The sequence below is a fragment of the Cornus florida genome, unplaced genomic scaffold, assembly GCF_030987335.1.
Source record: "Cornus florida cultivar Cherokee Brave unplaced genomic scaffold, ASM3098733v1 CherokeeBrave_3.0.0_Hap2_Chr10, whole genome shotgun sequence".
NCBI lineage: Eukaryota > Viridiplantae > Streptophyta > Magnoliopsida > Cornales > Cornaceae > Cornus > Cornus florida.
In genome coordinates, this window is record NW_026775580.1 from 60,939,764 (window position 1) to 60,960,021 (window position 20,258).

Here is a 20,258-nt window from a genome sequence, read left to right on the forward strand (position 1 = left end):
TAACCCTAAAATTCTAAAGAGAAAAATATTTTCTTGTCTTCTAAAATTATTTAACAAAGCGTAACCTAAAATATACATGGACTCCATGAATATATAGACAATATAAAAATAATAATTAAAGACATTATATTTTTCTCAATCTCTAAAACTAACGTGATATCTTAAATTTAATAGGTCTCTAATATCAAATTAGACTATGAGTGAGAATCTTTTGGGCTCATTATTTTCTTGGCTAAAATGAATTAATAATTGGCCCGATCCATGGACCCAATTCAACTAATTCATAAATTAATTTCTACTCCACTAAAAGAAATTAATTGAACTCCAATAAAATAATAAATAACCTCTAAATCAATATTGCACTTTGACCCCTCTATGCATAATTAGTTATCGGATAAATAAAATCATTAATCCGACTATTTAATTAATATATTTATTTTGGTACCTTTGATTATTTCTCGCTTAATCACAATAAAATATTTGTTTGACAAAAATAATAGTTTAAATAAATAAATATATAATAAATTATTTTGTTTAAAAAAACATGAAGGCCTTCGAATTTAGTTTGTGATCAACCATAATCAATACAAAATAAATACAAATAGCAATGATGTAAATATTGAAAATATAACTCTCTAATTATTAATTACATAATTACCCAAAGTGTCGGTCAAAGAATTCCGAAGAATCCACCGAACAAATCAAAGTAATTACTAATTAATAAAAAAGTCTATACTTTTCTCATACTTAAGAGTGAAATGTCATGACACTGATAGGAAGCAATTGCATACGATGGTTCTCGCAATATATCTCAACCTAACGTGGATCCAGTTCAACTCTTAATTAATAATGAGTCCGTCCATAATTACCGACTATAAATTATTTATGATTACTATTTATATTCATGTATTAATCGCCATCATATATATATATATAAATATCTCTTGTAATCAAGTGGACACTATCAATTCCATAATGAATCGAAACTTAATACATTGAATTCACCGATTATATAAATCATAAATATTTTAGATATGTCAGGAACATATGTCACTATAATCCAAATAGGAATTTGCTATGCTAGGGCATATAAATCCCAACAGTTCTCACTTGCCCTCATAGCCTATTCAAATTGCATCTAACTCCAATGTTATCCAGGTTACGATCAAAACTATTAATCGATAACACCTTTGTTAATAGATCAACAAAGTTGTGTTCCAATGCAATGTTCTAGCCATGAGTACACTTTCTTGCCGGACAATATCATGTAAAACATAATACTTCCTATCAATGTACCTATTTCCTCTATGGAGCCTTGGATCATTGGTTTAGGCTACTTCTGCACTATTTTTGCAATATAGCTCAATAGGCAGGCTAGTATGCTCCACAAGCTCTAAAACAGTGAGATCAAGCCAAAAGGCTTCCTTTGCTGCCTTTAAGGCTGCAATGTACTCCACCTTCAGGTTTGAGTCAGCAGTTAAAATCTGCTTAACAATCTACTAACTGATTTCCTTTCCATTGAGTGAGCATACACCAAGTTATGAACCTCACGTACAGTATCTACTTCTGATTGAAAATCAGAATTAGCATACCTGACTGGGACCACATCATCACATCCATAAATGAGTATGAGATTATTAGTTCTCCTAAGGTACTTTATGATATTTTTTTACAGCAGACCAATTATCAAGTCTGAGATTGGACTTATATCTATTGACTATCCCTACATTATAGCGGATGTCCTATCTGGTATAGACCATGGCATAAATGATACTCCCACATGCCGAAGCATATTATTCCAATCTCATTTGCTCAATCTCCTCTGTTAGTTTTGGAAAACTTCTTATTAGAGAGAGCAATCCATGTCAATAAAGTAAGAACTCATTCTTTGAGTTTTGCATACCAAACCTGGTCTAAACTTTATCAATATAGGATTGTCAAGATAAGCCTATTTTTATTTTAACCCGATCTTGCAAAAGCTTGATCCTAGGAATATAGCTTACATCTTGAAAATCCTCCATTTCAAAAAATAATTGAACAAATACCTCTTTACTGATGACAAAACTTCCACGTCATCCTAAGTAAGTAGGATGTCATCAATATATATATACATATATATATATATATATATATATATATATATATATATATATATATAAAATTAGAAAAATAATGACATTACCCTGTACACACATGGTTCATTCACTAAGAAATCTTTTGGTATCCTTTTGTAGATTAACTTGCCTTCCATATGTATCACCCTATTAGAAAGTTCTACAAGATCCCAGATTTTATTAGAATACATAGATTCCAACTCTGATTTCATAGTAACTTGCCAAAACGATCTGTATCCATATCAGTTCACGCTTTTGTGTAGCTTACTGGGTCCAACTCATATCTAACAGGGATGTCCATAAAAGTCACACCTAAAAACATGATTATATCATATTGGATGATAATCCTCCCACTATATCAATGTACCGATGTAGAAATTTATGTACTAGATGATACTTAAGCATCAATAAGGAATTCATCTATAATTCTTAATCTTTATAAAGAGTGTGTTCATATGTGGTACATCTAGTACTCGTATCATAATCTCTAAAACTATGCTACTAGGTATGTGATTCATAATATGATCCTCCTATAGATAAACAGTGAGTGTAAACAATTAACTTTTATTATTGAGATCATAAAATAATCCATCCTAGTGCCTTTAGAGTAGTCATCAAATCAAGAATGCCTATGATCTGCTTCCAACTTACTTGTCCATATCAAGCGCACATGTGCAAGACTACCCCATATGTACATATGATTAAAACTAAGATTTAGTAAAAAAAAAAAAAAAAAAAAAAAAAAAAAAACAGTTTAAAGGTATCCTTGAGATTAACTAAGATGGAATGCAGTTCATAATGTGCATCGATATCGTTAAGGCAAAACTCTAAAATGAAAGAGATAATATAGCATAACTGATTATAGATCTAACTATGTTAAGCATAATTCTGTTATTTCTATTTGACACCTCAATTCATTGAGCGTCAATTGCGAAAAAACTGGTACACAGTACCCTCATTGACCATATAGTCTTTGCACTATCTCAAGAAATACTCATATCCACGATCAGATCGAAGTGTTTTGATAAGTTTACCGAATCTGTGCTTCACATCAGTCTTGGCACTTTCGGAATATACTAAAAGTTTAAGACTTGTGTCGCATCAGGTAAATTTATCCAAAACGTGAGTAATCTTGCTTGGATGTTCGTAAGACCACACGTGTCAGTGTGTACCAATTCCAATTGTTCTTTATATCTATTTCATTTGGCTGATTAAAGTCCTTAGGGCTATCTATCCTTTAATACAAGATTCACAAGTTGGTTTAGGCTCCCTTGCCTCACTAGGTAATAAACCTTCGTTGACCAATCTTTGAATCTCATTTTAACTGATTATAACTCAATAATAGACACTAAAAATATAATGAGTCAGGAGTAATAAATATTCTTTTAACATTCAATCTAGAAGATGCAACATTAGTTGTTATATCCTGCAAATATTAAGAGCCGGTGGTTATAGTATATTAAACATCTTTTAATGCACTAGAAGTAATCGTACATTTATTCAATTTTATAAAAGCAGTTTTATCAAAAGTAACAACACAATTTTTATAAACCAAAAGTGAAGCAAGAATAACATCTGTGTATAAAGATAGTTTTCTAGTACTAATATCCTTATACTCTCTAATTTCAGATGTAATATTCCCACTGACATAGCAATAACCTTGGTATCAGATCAAAAGACAAATATATATCCATATCATTGAGGCTACTATATTCCTGAAATCCTTGCAACGAATTACAAACATGTTTAGTGGCTCCAGAATCTATCTATCAGGAATTAATAGATACAACCACATAGCATGGCTTAATGATGAAATATACATTTTCCTATGCCACGTCGTTGCTTAGATAGTATGTCTTTAAGTGTCTTAGTTGGCGGCAAAAGAAATAGTTTCCTTCGCCCTCAACATACACTTCCTTAATGCCTTTAACCTTTTGAATCCCCATAGTTTGTACTAGCCTAATTCTATTATCATCCTTCTTCTTTTCCTTTATCCATCCACTTGAGCCTAGAAGAAAATGGTATAGACTAGGTTAGATTGATATGAATGCCCAAACTTTTGATTATCCCTTCATATATTACCATCTCCACAAGAATATCAGCGAGTGTGAACTCAAACTGGTTCCTTATTTAGTTCACTCTGAAAGAGAATGAGTTTGGTAACAAGGCAATAATCATATCAAGTTGAAACTTACTACCCAAGTCAGCCTTATTGGCCTCCAGTTAATTTTTAAATAATAAACAATCATTTTCAAAATATAATCTTTTACTGGAGTTCCTTAGGCTATCTTGATAGTATTTAATTCTGACATAGTACTTAGGCATATGCTCTATGTAATTTCACTAAAACATCTCATTGAGATATAATACGATGCTTGAAGCAAATAAAATAATACAAATATTAGCTTTGGAGCGTATTCGAGAAAAACTCTAGAATATTACACCAAGCCATATCATTTGTCTTATTTCACTTATTAAAAGCATTAATATTCTCTTGGGTATCTTAAAGTAAAAGAGAATTAGGTATGGGAGTAGTAAACAAATTTTGTACCCTTACGTTGTAAGTAAAATATCTAAGTTCCTTTTCCAGTTTGTATAAATGAGGTCCAATTACATTGAATATGTTAGCAAGCAGATAAAATGGATTAAACATAATTAATTTGAATATAAATGTATTTATACAATAAGCAAGGTGAATTATTAATAATATCATGCATATTTTAAATTAAAATGAGTTTGTCAACCACATAGTATAATAAATCTCAATAGAATAAGAGTTCATTATCACTATTGGTAAACAATCTCTTTTTATTAATGTGGGTCCCTCAACTTCCTAGCAAAATAAATCATACAATCAATACATCAATAACTTATCCTAATGGAGGAGTTCATTATTACTATTGTTGAGATTCATTTGCTATTAGGCGAGCACTTTTATTAAAATAATAATATGTGGGTCCCTTAACCACTTTGCATAAAAAATCGGATAACCAATACGCCAATAACTTATTTGGTTAGCGAAGTTCATTATTACTATTGGCAGGCAAATCCCATCATTTCCATATCTCTTAAGACAATGCCTTGTCTATATATATGAAATGATTCCCGATTATGTTTAGCTTTTCTAAAATCACTTAGTGTAGACTACTCCATTGGAAAGCTAGCACTATTGATTTTAGATTGAGTGTATAACATTATTAATGCTCCAATAAAAAATAAAACATTAAATATTTTGTTATTATAATCTAGACTCTTTAAATCATACGTGGAGCCTTATTTTTTAAAGATCTAATTACAATGAACATTTAATATTTTTATTTTCATGAGGCAACCACTCTTGTACTCTTAGACTCTTCAAATCATGCGTGGGGCCTTATTTTTGAAGATCTAATTATAATGGTTATAATAACGAAGGCCATGGGATAATGTATAAAAATCCCCGCTCCTACTCAATTTTTAATCATTCATAATTAGAGTTTTCAATTTGTTCATTTACATGATATAATGCATGCAAAATGCCTTAATTTTAATCCAATTAAATTTAGAAAATATTTGAACTTTTAAATAATTCGCTAATATTTAATTTGAGGCACATTTTTAAAAAAATAAAATAATTAATTTTTCATTTCCTCTTATGTGCTCTCTAATTAATTAGTAATCAAATCTAATTAATTTTCATAATTTAATTAATATAAATCAAGTCATTTAAATAAAATATTATGAATCCAATACATGAATAATAATTAATTAACAATTATCTATTCCATACATTTCATACATCACATAAATAAATAAATGACTGATAAAGCAAATAAAACGGTAAATGAATTTAGCTTTTAACATTTAAATGCTCTAATTATTGCACGAAGGTCAACTATAGGCATGAGAACACTTACATGAGGCTGTAACGTGCCTGGAAAAGCAAAACATCGCTTGGGATGCGCCCGGAGGGACCTACACGTGCTGGCATGCACTAAGGGGAGCTGCAGCTCGTGGCATGCTCTCCTACGCGCTGGCACACTCCAGTGGAAAGCTGCAGCGCATGGCATGCGCTCCCACGCACTACCCACGCGCTGGGAATAGATGGCATTGGCTGGTGCGTGCTCCCCACGTGCCAGCTTGTTGGTTGAGCTTGTAGTGCCCTGTAGGCGCGCCCATACCTTATAACTTCCTCCTAAGATTTGATCCGACGGCTGCTGGTGTGCGCGCATGTGGAGTGCACCGTACTGGATCAGTTGCCATTATTCTGGCGCTGCCCTCGCCAGCGACGGCACTCCGGTTGCTAGAAAAACGCCGAAAATTGCAGAAAAATTTTAAAATTTTCCAAAATTCATTATTTGGCCCAAAAAATTTCAAAAAAATTCCAAAAAATTCTTGAAGCCAAAATAAACCATCTTGGACCTTCTTGAAACTTCATAACATCCTTTAATGAAGATTACATTGCTTTAAATAAATTTTACAATTTGAAATACAATGAAAAAAATTAAATTACATCACTGAACTTTCAAATGGTTAAATCAAAACCTTAATTACATTCATCCAAAGATAAATTTATATTTAATTAACCTATAAACTTCATCCATGACCCAAACATACATCAACATCATCCAATCACAAAAATATATACATCATGATCATATATTAATATATACATATGCATATATAAATTTGAATTCATGAATGATAATTTCTTTAATAAAAATATGAACTCTATATATGAATCAAATCTATCTCTGATACCACTATTGGGGATATGGAAGTTGTTAAAACTTTATGAGGGATTTTCAAATAAAGATCCTAATTCATGTGTAGAGACAAGTTTTATGCATGAAGAATATGATGATCCATTCAATTTAGGTATAAAAAACTTACATCAAGGTTTGAGTAAACCTTAGATCTCTCTCACTTATTATGGAACCTTTTGCTAGATGCCTTCTCCTTGGATCTCCACTTCTTGGTAATGATTTTGCCTTTAGGAATCACCCATAAGCGTTCCATGAATGACCTTCGAGAGCTAAACTTGTGGGAGCCTCCATTAGATGAGAACACTAATCCTAAAATTCTAGAGAGAGAAAAATATTTTCTTGTCTTGTAAAATTATTTAACAAAGCGTAACCTAAAATATACATGGACTCCATGTATATATAGACAACAAAAAAATAATAATTAAAGCCATTATATTTTTCTCAATTTCTAAAACTAACGTGATATCTCAAATCTAATAGCTCTCTAATACCAAGTTGGGTTATGAGTGAGAATCCTTTGTGCTTATTATTTTCTTGGCTAAAATGAATTAATAATTGGCCCGATCCATAGACCAAATTCAATTAATTTATAAATTAATTTTTACTTCACTAAAAGAAATTAATTGTACTCCAATAAAATAATAAATAACCTCTAAGTCAATGTTGCACTTTGAGTTCTCTATGCATAATTAATTATCGAATAAATAAAGCCATCAATCCAACTACTTAATTAATATATTTATTTTGATACCTTTGATTATTTCCACCTTGATCACAATAAAACATTTATTTGACAAAAATAATAATTTAAATAAATAAATATATAATAAATCATTTTGTCTAAAAACATACAAAGGCCTTCGAATTTAGTTTGTGATCAACCATAATCAATACAAAATAAATACAAGTAACAATGATGCAAATATTGAAAATATAACCATCTAACTATTAATTACATAATTACCCAAAGTGTCGGTCTAAGGATTCCGAATAATCCATCGAACAAATCAAAGTAATTACTAATTAATAAAAGAGTTTATACTTCTCTCATGCTTAAGAGTCAAATGCCATGACAGTGATAAAGAACAATTGCATACGACAGCTCTCACAATATATCTCAACCTAACACGGATCCAATTTAAGTCTTAATTAATAATGAGTCCATCCATAATTACCAACTATAAATTATTTATAATTACTATTTATATTCATGTATTGATCGCCATCACATACATATATAAATATCTTTTATAATCAAGTGGACACTATCTATTCCATAATGAATCGAAACTTAATACATTATATTTACCAATTATATAAATCATAAATATTTTAGATATGTCAGAAATATATATCATTATAATTCAAATAAAAATTTACTACGTCGGGTATATAAATTCCAACAATTAGTCTTATCTTAAGTTGTATTTTATAAGGCTTTTTTATTTGTCATGTCTCACATTAATCATATGGACCCAAACAACCTTTCTTTTTTCTTTTCTGTTTTCCTGTAAGTTGTTCCAACTACTTTTTATCGTTATTGTTAATTAGATAATCAAATAAATATAAAATAATATTCTTTCCCATTTTTTATTTTTCATCACTAAACCCAATTACTAAAGACAAACTGACAATTAGTTCTGCTACTTAAAATAGGTGATTGCAGAGTCCACATCAGACTTTGCCTATGACTCCCATCTCTCTCTAGATCTCTCCATTTTATGCTTACTCGTTGGTTTGGAAGGAACAAATCATAATGGGGAGCTTTGAGGTTGATGGGGAACTAAATCATAGATTGTTACATAACTCAGCATCAAATGGTCTAGTAGAAGACGATGATCATCAGAAAGACATAAAAGCAAGGGTGTTGATTGAATCAAAGAAGCTATGGCAAATAGTGGGTGCCTCCATCTTCAACCGGCAGGGTAGCCACCTATTCCATGAACATCGTTTCCCAAGCCTTTGCTGGCCACCTTGGTGAGCTTGAACTCGCTTCCATTTCCATCGCCAACACTGTCATTGTGGGCTTCAATTTTGGCCTCCTGGTAACCCCTCTCATCAATTTCCTTTTACATAATTTTGAACAATGCTATTCACAATGCATCTGAAAATTATAAGTGATTCGGTTAGGTTATTGGACCTCAGTATTCACTTTGAAGATCATTTTTCATTAATTTTCAATTAGTAATGAAAGTTTTAGGGTTATTGAGCATTTGAGAGAGTATTCCTGTATCTTATCATATATATTTATGTGTGTGTGTGTGTGTGTGTGTGTGTGTGTGTGTGTGTGTGTGGGGTATATACTTGCACCATTAATGTCATTACAAAAAAATGTTTCTTCTTTTTTTCATCTAATGCTCATTCTGGTCCTGTGTGAACTAGTTAGGAATGGCAAGTGCATTAGAAACACTGCGTGGACAAGCTTCTGGGGCAAAAACGTACAACATATTGGGTGTTTATATGCAAAGGTCGTGGATTGTTCTCTTCCTGTTTTGTTTCTTGTTGCTACCACTATATGCTTTCGCAACCCCTCTTCTGAAGCTGCTTGGACAAGCAGATGATGTTGCGGAGCAATTTGGGGAGGTGGCATTGTGGTTGATTCCATTGCACTTCAGTTTTGCAATTCTGTTTCCAATTCACAGATTCTTGGAAAGCCAGCTCAAGGCTCGTGTCCTGGCCTGGGTTTCAATGGCAGTTCTTGTGTTTCATGTGTTCATCAGTTGGGTTTTTGTGTATCAGTTCAAGGTTGGGGTGGTGGGTGTGGCTGTGACATTGGACATCTCGTGGTGGCTTTTGTTTTTTGGGCTGTTGGGGTACACTCTTTTGGGTGGGTGTCCTCAAACTTGGACTGGTTTCTCTATGCGCGGAAGCCTTCTCTGGTCTATGGGAGTTTGTCAAACTCTCTACTGACTCAGGCGTCATGCTTTGGTATGTACTTCTCTCTCTTTCTCTATATATGGAAAATATCTATAAACATATAAAGTCAAATTTCACAACACATGATGCATTTAAATGGAGAATATGTTCACATGTGAGATGCCATGTCAATGTGAATGGATCGGATTTAAATTGAATCAATCAAATTCATATTTAATTTATTTAACTAATGAATTATCAGATTCTGATCCTCAATGGATTATCAGATTAAATATTTTTTCAATTCATATCCTAATCGGCTCGAATTTGAAATGGGAATAAAATTTTGTCCACTGACATGCTGACATGCGTAATTATAAGTTTAAATGGAACGGATAATGCATAATATAACCATGCAACAAATAAATATAATGGATATATAAATTTAATAGTATATTACCGAAACATATATATATATATATATATATATATATATATAACATTCATATATAGTAATACCGTAATGTAATAAATATATATTTATAATTATAATTGGATCAGATTACTTACTTATAATTTAAATCCGATTTGTTAAGTTAATCGATTATTGAATTATGATCAATTATCGAATTATAGATTTTTGTTTTCAATTTTTATCGAGATAATCGAATCGGATTCGAATCAAAATTCGATTTATTGATAGGTCTAATGTAAGATGAGGTTATACAAAAAATGATCGATTCGGCCATGCAAGTCTACCAAAAAAATATTTAAAGACTATTTTAATAAGTCAACTCACGTGTCTATGCTCGTCTACCAAGAAACGGGCCCTTTACATTCGAAAAGGGTAGCCAATGGGTAAAAATCACCTCCAATTGCATAGTGCAAACATTTGCTTCATTTTTGTGAATGAATAGTACTTACCATAGTGGGTAAAAAATTATATTTGCTTTATACAGAATTTTTGTATATATATATATATGTGTATACACTGCTCAAATATACTCTTCTTTCCTCCTTCCCTTCTTCTCTCCCAAAATATACACTGTTCAAATCTTAACCCTCAGACCTTCCTTCTTCCCTTCTTCTTCGCCTCAGACCTTCCTTCTTCACTTCTTCTTCTTCGCCTCAGACTACTGTTCTTCACTCCTTCTTCTTCGCCTCACCGTTGTTCTTCACCTCTTCTTTTTCGTCTCAAACTACCATTGGTACTATTTCCTTCTTTCCTTTTAGAGAGAGAAAGGAAGACCGCCGTAGCTTTTAGAGAGAGAAAACGTATTTTAGAATAATATTTAAAGTTTATATATATTTGAAATATAATATTTAAAGGGTGGTAAAAAATTAGTTACCTAATTTTTTTAATTGATGTGGCACATTCTCAGCCACTTATTTCAAATGGAGCAAATGGTTGCACTATGCAACTGGAGGGGATCCTAGTCCGTAGCCAATCCCTCGTATTTCATGTGGGATGATTTTCACACTCTCTCTATGCTGGTCTGTGTGTTTTGCTGAGATATGATTCTCTCTCCTACAATGGGATGGGGCTGAAGCTGAGTGATTTAAGTTTACATAAATGGGTTCTATGTTAATGCATATGGGCTGTAAATCACTAGGCTTTAGTTTTAGGAATGAATGAATTGCCTAACAAATAATCTCTCTCATATAATATAAGGCATACACAAATTGACTTGTTGAACGTTTTTTTTTTTTTTTTTTTTTTTTTTTTTAAAAAAAAAAAAAAAACCTGAATAATTAAATATCCCATGATACATTGAAGTGAGATTTATGTCAGTATATTAATCATAGTTAATTTTATGCATATGCTTGTATGACTGTTTTTAAAAATTAGGGTTTAATTTCATGAGTATGTTATTATATTGCAGCTTGGAGAATTGGTACTACCGAATATTGATATTAATTACTGGGTATCTAAAGGATGCTACAATTGCTGTGGACACATTATCCATCTGGTACATTATTTTTTCTTTAATGAATTAATCTGTCTCACTATACTTTATAATGGACAACCATATATATTTTCAATTTAATATCACTGTATTTCAATTTTCTATATATATTAGATTAAAAATACAATTTTCAATAATTTTTTTACCTTCATTTACATGTTTTGTTATAATTTGGCAGCATGAGTGTTAATGAGTGGGAAATGATGATTCCTCTAGCTTTCTTTGCTGCAACCGGGTACTGCCTTTTCATCTCTTTGTTATCCTACTATTTCCTTAGTGCTTTTTGTTTTTTTTTTTTTTTTGTTTTTAGGGTGATGTGTGGAATTGCTCTTTCATGATACAAAAATTTAAAAATATATATCTTTTGGCATTCCTATGAATGTTGAGATTCAAAACATATAAAAAAACTTTGACATGTGACTCCTCCTCATGCATATCAGGAACCTTATTTAAGCTCTGTATAATATATATATACACACACAAGTACACACTTAGAGTATATTATAATCAGTCCTATATAACTTAATGTGATGTGTGTTTTATTATACACAGATGTACATATATTACTGATCGTGATGCATGTTTAATGGCGTTTAATAAGAGATAGTTCATTAGGAAGTAGATCATGTGTGCTGCATGGGTTCATTTTTTAATTTTATTGTCTTATTTTTCTCGTGGATCTTTTCTTGTTGAGAATGGTAGGTATGGCATATGGTATTGAGGTTGTATGTGCTAATGGAAATAAGATATTCAATAAAGTTGATGCAGTTCATGAACATATTATGATACTCCTCCATTCTAGAGTTACAGATGATCAAGTCGGAGCACAGATCCGAGGGACACCCGACAATTAATATTTAAACAAGCATGAGTACAAATGAAATAAATAATAAATAATTAAGTTGAAAAGAATTCTAAATAATAATCCTTAAAAAAAATGCTAATTAAATAATCCTCCAACAGAATCCATAAAATCCTCCAATAATAAAACAACTCAAGAATCCATCGAGTGGACTCTTAATAATACTCCAGCTAGAAAAACTGAACTAAAGAAAAAACCCAAAACTAAACATAAATAGCAGGCCTACGTAGTCGGAAGAATGAGTGACCGTCTCTGCTCAGTACGAACAAGCTCTAAGACTGGAATAGTTCGATACCTGAAAAATAATAGTGGATTAGGTCCACGAACAAGTTCTACTCTAACTACAATCCAAATAGAGACCCGATATGCAGATACATCCTAGATAACTCAACAATAATTATCTAATCCATACATATATATATCCACACTAAGGGACTCTCACTGGACTACAAAGGGGGTCTCAACCTGAATAGAAGGTAACATGCAAAATGCACCTAAAATGGGCATGAGTACCTAGACCTAACAGGGTACACCTCTACTATCATAGCCAGATATGCATTCCAATGCATATACACTCCCTAACCATCGATCCTGAGACTCAAGCTCATATCGTGGTACCATAAATATATTTATAATCCATCCACAACCAAAGTAGTGCCGCTCAACTGTTCGTGGCCTTGACATGATATATAAGTATGATGTAACATTATTTTTAATCCATTCCCTTATTCCAGAGTAGGTACAATTTAGTATTTTGAACTAATCCGTCCCTAATATGTTACCGTCCCATACCAGTGCATACAATCCACAGAATCCATGTAATTGACAGAACATAATTAAATAGTTCATCAATTAAAATCCAGAATAAGCATAATAAAAATCTGATATGTATATGATCATATTATGCCTCAAATACAAGATTTAAAAATCATGTCATAGTCTGTTAAATTGCTAAAATAAGATTAAGTAATTAAATCCTCTCTATCCGTTAACAGTATGCAAACTTGTTTAAACTTTCACACTGTTCAAACCATTAGCAAATAGATATAAATTATGCAACAAGGGGTTTTAATATGTCATGAAACAATATTTAGAATCCTCATAATTAACCCAAAATAGTTCGGGAACCCCAAAACATCCAAACAGTGCCCAAAACATCCTCCAGTACGCATCAAAACAAGAGAGCCTGCTCTCAACAATTGAGAGTAGGCTCAACCACACATGGAGTCGGCTCCTTACACATTGGTACCGGTTCTACACATGAGGGAGCCGGCTCCCCATCACCTGGAGCCAACTCTTTGCTTGAGGGAGCCGGCTTTCATTTCCATGGAGCCGGCTCTCTCTCTCTCTGAGAGCGCAAAACCTATTTTACCCTTTCTGTCTTGTCTCCAATAACTTCTAACTCTTTTATTCTTCATTGATACTGATCCTAAGAGTCTAAACTATATCCAGTAGCATCCTAATAATTTATATAAAATATTTTGCACTATTAACAACAATGAAAACAATTAATCATGCCATATGTTTTAAGATTAATCAACTGTAATTTAAATTAACAAAACTTGTTCTTAATCAAATTAAACATCAACAGAAGGTTAATTTAACATTCAAATAAATTCCTAAAGACTATCTAGGCATGCATAGAACACCAGTCTAAGGGAAGGAGTAAGATATAGAACTTGCTTTTAGGTTTCAGTTTGAAACCTTACACCGCCATCTCTGAATTTTCCGACGACCGCGACTACCGTTAAACCTCCTACTGCTCTGGTTCAAACCCACAAGCAATCCCTTCCCTTCTCCTTGGTCCGACCTTTAATTATAGCCGAAACCCTAACTGGTTTTCTCTGTTTTCTTCTCAAACCTCTCTGTATCTCTCTGCCACTATGTTTCGTGAATAGAGTTCTCAAAACCCTCGGCAGACCTATACAAGTATATTTATAGGCAATTTTACCTTCACCTAATTCTAATCTTGTGAGGAGACGAAACAGAAAAAGAACAAAAATAAAATATAAAATAAAGTTGGCAATTTCATATATATATATATATATAAAACCCTAAAACTATACAATACATATATAATGAATAATAATAGTAATTTAATTATGAATTAGAAATGATAATTAAACTACCCTTATATACATATATACCTATATATATACATATAACCACCTCCATGGGTATTAACCGTACCCATTTAAACACTTAAACCAAATAATCCATACTATCTAAGCCCAACTCCTTAAATAAAAAAAAACCTTTAATTTAACATTCAATTTAAGTCCAAAGAAATACATGACTTCAGTTAAACAAAATGAAATTCCACATAAGCATATAATTCAAGTAAAATAAAGAAATCAATTAAACAATAACCAATTAAACAAATAGACAAATAAACCAATAATGAAAATAAAATTGCAATAAAACCATAAAAGAAAATACCGTGACTATCCTTTTAAAATTAGGGGTATTACACATATGACCTTATTAGGACTTAGTTAGAAAGGTTTGCACCCATAGACCTATTGAAAATGAGATACATATCATCAACAGACACATACAACTTCAAATATTTTTTCTTCACCAAATTGTTTGAACATTCAACTTTTGAAGAAATTTTTGAGGAACATTAAGAACATTATTTTTCTTGAATGAATTCTGTTTAGCATGAGAATTTTTAAGTTTACTCCAATTATTTTGCTTTCTAGCATGGTACCTATCTTGTGCAAAGGAATTATAACCATGAAATTAAAAAAAAAAAAAAAAAAAAAAAAAAAAAAAAAAAAAAATCTTCTCTTTTTTTATAGCAGTAGTGTTAACTATGTCCAGTTTTACCATAATAAGAACAATAAAGCACTTTGGACAAATTCTTAGCATGCATAGACTCAACAGTAGATTTAAGCACGACAATAGGCACATTCAAGTTCTTGGGTCTAAAGAAAATTGTTTGACCCTTTTTACTTGATGTCGTCTGATCAAAACCTAATCCAGTCTTATCACCTACAGATGTACCAATACTAATCATCTTATCAAACTTAATCTGCCCAGAAGTAAAAGCAATCAATTTCTCTTGAGATTTTTTTCAATTCAGTTTAAAGAAAATTAATTTTAGCAACAAGAGATTCTCTAGTAGAATTAGCTTGGCTTACCTCATTCTCGACAATTTTTACATTTCCTTGAAGATCATTGATGCTCCTTTTGCATTCTTCAATTTTGTTTTGTTTCTGTTCACTTTCCTTCTTCATAGCATCTCTTTGATTTTCAACTTCTTTCAACTATTTACCTTGCTTATTGAAACCTTTCTTTGTTTGAACATATATAACATACAATTCATTGAAGGATTTATCATAATTCTCCTTTGTTGATTCCTTATAATAATTGTCAACATTTGGTTTTGCTATGTCCTCAAAATTCGAGTCATCTATATCAGACAAAGAAGATCTTTTAGACGCATCATTATTTATAATAGCAAAAAAAACAAGAGAATTATCATTATCAAAAAAAGAAGCATCATTATCCCTCAGAAACTGAAACTTTCATTGTTTTCCCCTTATTTTTATTTTTATACCCTCTCCTAGTAACAAAGCTATTTTTAGGGATTGGACAAACTGTTGATGTATGACCTATACCCCCACATGTCCAACATTTAATTTTCAATTACTTTAAACTCTTATTCTCTCCTTTTATCTTGTCTCTCTCTTCCTCTAGATGAAGACTTTCTATTTCTAAACCTTGACTCTCCCCATTTCTTAAATGCATTGATTGCTGCGTGTCGTCGCAATACTCCAAATTTGTGCACAATAGTGTGGCTAAGTTTTAAATTTGTAAAAAGCCACTACTAACTCTAACTACTAAATATAGCTAGGGTGAGTAGGGATCGTCCCAAGGGATTGTGGACGTATTTGCAATGGAAACAATAAATAGGGTTAGTAGGTCGAGTGATCAAAAGGTTGTTTGTTAGATTAAACTACTAGCTAAACTAAGCAAGTTCAATGTAAAACAAATAATAACAAATAAATGATATAGGGAACAAGAGAGAGAGGTCTTGGGACTTAGAGGTCACCACTAAACATCACCTTTCTAGACACTTAATGTATAATTAATGAGGGGAAACATGTATTACAACAATAGTGTGTGTGATTGATTGTTTCAACAAGCATAGATGACCAATTAAGTGTATATTGTCTAAGTAACCTAGTGAATAGCACAATATATCAAACTAAGCCATTATTCCTTCCTTTAAGCTCACAATCTAAACACATCACATGGTTAGAAAAATATACTACTTGTATTCATAAGCATGGAACATCAAACAACAAGCATTGATTGTCCTCCCATCTAAGAAACTAAGGCAACTACACTACAACTAAGCTAGGAACATCAAAATTAAACTAAGGGAGAGGCACAATTCATCAAGAAATGAGCATGAACCATCAAATATACCACAAGAGTGTTCTATTAAGCACTATACATTGACAATCTCTAGATCCATAGCATCAACACACATAGACATGCATCAACAACACAAAAACTAGAGATAAACACATGAGCATCTATTCTAGCATACATAGACATATGGATAGAATAAAATGATCAATAGGAAGTATTAAACCACATAAATCATTGTATAAACAAGATTTATATATAAATTAAGTGTCAAGACAAGAATCACAATACAAATCCCCTCAAAATACAAAAAATTAAGATCTAGAAGGCATGCTTAGGGCTAACTTTAGCCCCAAGAAGATGTTTAGCCACTCATCGATGTAGTCATCCAACCCTCAAGGGCTATCTCCATGGTATAAATGCTCTTCTCCTTGGTTGAAACCCTAGAAGAATGGAAGAACTCCCAAAATAGTGTGTCTCTAGTCTCTAGCCTCTCCTCCTCTTTTTTCTTAGTCTCTAAGTATGTATGTGAATGAATGACTGTTATGAAGATATGATGTAAAAATGGCTCAAAATCCTTTTATAGGAAGCTCAAGTGTCACACCCTAGACTCGTGCACTAGGGTCCCTTCAATGATTGCACCATGATCCACCTTTTAATGAGCTGGACTTTATTTTAATTTGGACTTGAGGAGGTTCGATCGATCGAGTTCAGATGAGATCGATCGAACTGTGGCCAGATCCATCGAAGTTAGGCCAGATCGATCAATCCTTGGCGGCGCCTTTTTGGAATAAGACAAATCTGAGATATTTTTGGGATATTTTGGAAAAAAGACAAAAGTGGTAGGTAGGGATAAGATTGAGGAAGTTCAATCGATCTGAAGAAAGTTGGATCGATCGAAAATGGTGATTTTTTTTGGATAACTTGGTAAAGTGAGATCGATTAATGTGAGATCGATCGAAAATATTTCAGATTGATTGAAGATAGCTGATTTCCACCACTTTGCTTCCACTTTGCTCCATTCTTCCATTTAGCTTGAATTTGCTTCTTTTTATGCTCTAATTTGGCTGAATTGACTTATGTTAGGGATAAGCACTTGAAAAGGGCAATAACATGAAATTAGTCTAAAACGGGAAAGTAAGATAGATAAAGGTCCTAGAATACTCGAGCTTAAGGGGTTTAAATGCACACTTTTCAGCGCTCATCACACCCCCAAACTTAAATATTGCTAGTCCCTAACAATGAAATACAAAGTAAATGAATGAAATGAACAACTAAACAAGTATGAACTAGAAAATAATAAATGGATAACGTCACTTTCATAGGGAACACGATTGTATTTAGCATATGCAATAAGCCTTTTAAACCCCTAATGGATGAGTGAAGTCTCGTGAGGGTTTCCAGAAATGATACTCACAAACATTAAGCTCATTCTCACTAAAGAGGCACCAATATTGCAAATAAACATTGGGAGAAAACTACCAAAATCTCCCAAAATCTTAACATCAAGGAAGCAAGTAGGGTCCTCCACACATCAAGAAAATGATCATGCAAATCAAAACAACTCTAGAATTCTTTTTGAGTGGACCGGCATTAAGTCTGTTGCTATCTAAGTCAACTAAAGAAATGATCACATCCTTACCCTCAAACTAGCAATCAAATCTAATACCGATCATCAAGACAAAAAGTGGACCTTTTATTAAAGCTTTATTGATTTAGGTTCGCTTATTTTTTTCACTCAAATTTTATTTTATTTTTTATTATTATTATTTTTTAACTATCCTAAGGATCAAAGATGGAAGTATGGTGCAATGTGTTGATCTATTAAGCTTTCTAGTGATCCATGAGGTCGAGCGTTAGGTCAATGACTCCCAAACTGGACAGCTTTAAGGCATTAGGTGTTCAAACACCCCTAAGGACTTACAAGCTCAAATCAATTAGGTTACAAATCAAAAAAACCTCCATCTAATCATTTCCCACTTCTCACCTTTTGGGAGAAGTTCTCACTTTTTTTATTGTTTTTGCAACTTTCTTTGTTTTCTTTTCTTTTCTTTTTATTTATTTATTTATTTTTTTTAAGCAAGTTCAATTATTAACCTAGAGTTTGGGCCCTCCACCTTTTGGCACAAGAAATTCAGCGCTTGATGAGGTTAAAATCCTGGCTACTCAATGAAAAGGGTTTGTTATCCACTTTTGTTAAGATGATACCATGGGCCTTTTTAATGGATCGATCGGCAAGTTGCAAAACCACCGACGTCGGTTTTAAGTCTCCTAGGCCTAATTTAACATATGAGTAAGGAAGAAAATTTACACTTGCTCCTAAGTCAAGAAGAGCCCGATTAATGACATGGTCACCAATGATGCAAGAAGCAGTAGGTGAATCGAGGTCCTTAAACTTTGAGAGAGTGTTATGTTGTAAGATAGAGCTTACTTGCTTGGTCAAGACCACTTTCTTTGGTGCTTGGCTCTTGTTCTTCCTCTTTTGGGTGCAAAGATCTTTCAAGAACTAGGTATAAGCCGGAATTTGCTTAATTGCATCCAAAAGTGAAAAATCAATCTTCACTTGCCTAAACACATCAATAATTTCATTGATCTTTGTCTTTTATTTGTCAATAGAAATGGACCATTTCAAGGCATCCGGAAATAGAACTCTTGGCTCAAAATCTTTTTCAAAATCTTTCTTTGAAGCATTTTCAATACAAGAATTCTTCAAATTATTTTTCAAATTAATGTTCAATTCATCTTTCAAATCATTTTTCACAACTTTCTCAATAAGATGATCATGCATATGCAATGAAGGAGGAATAAAATGTGAAACGGGACGGGTGTCAACTTTTGGTTGCACCGTTTCACTCTCTTCATTGGAAATACCTACTTGATTATCAATAACCTTCCCACTTCTCAAGGTTGTCACCGCATTAACATGTTCAATTGTGTGACCTTCCGATGAGGAATGAGTCTCCACACATATTGTTGCTTTGATGGTGCATTCAACAGCATCATCCCTTTCTCTCTAGCATTCAAAGTACTGGCAATTTGCATAACTTGGGTTTCTAGCTTAGCAATGGATTGAGAATGAGAATGATACAATTGAGTGTTTGTCTCTAGAGTGCTTAGAGTGGTCAACACTTTCTCCTCAAAAGCGGGACTCCTAGAATTTCCTTGAGAATAAGATGATTGATTAGGAAAATGATAATTTGAGAATTGATTGCTATGTGATTGAAATGATGATCTAAAACCTTGGGAACCTTGGCCTTGCATTGGCAGAGGAACATACTTGCCTTAAAAACCACCTTAGGGAGGGTTTAGGCCTTCCCCTTTGCTTTTACAA

General features: G+C 32.5%; 1 pseudogene; it reads left to right on the forward strand.

Moving 5' to 3' along the window:
- The first annotated feature begins 8,615 nt into the window (after nt 1-8,615).
- Nucleotides 8,616-20,258, forward strand: part of LOC132277684 (protein DETOXIFICATION 27-like) — a 48,098-nt pseudogene continuing 36,455 nt past the window's right edge.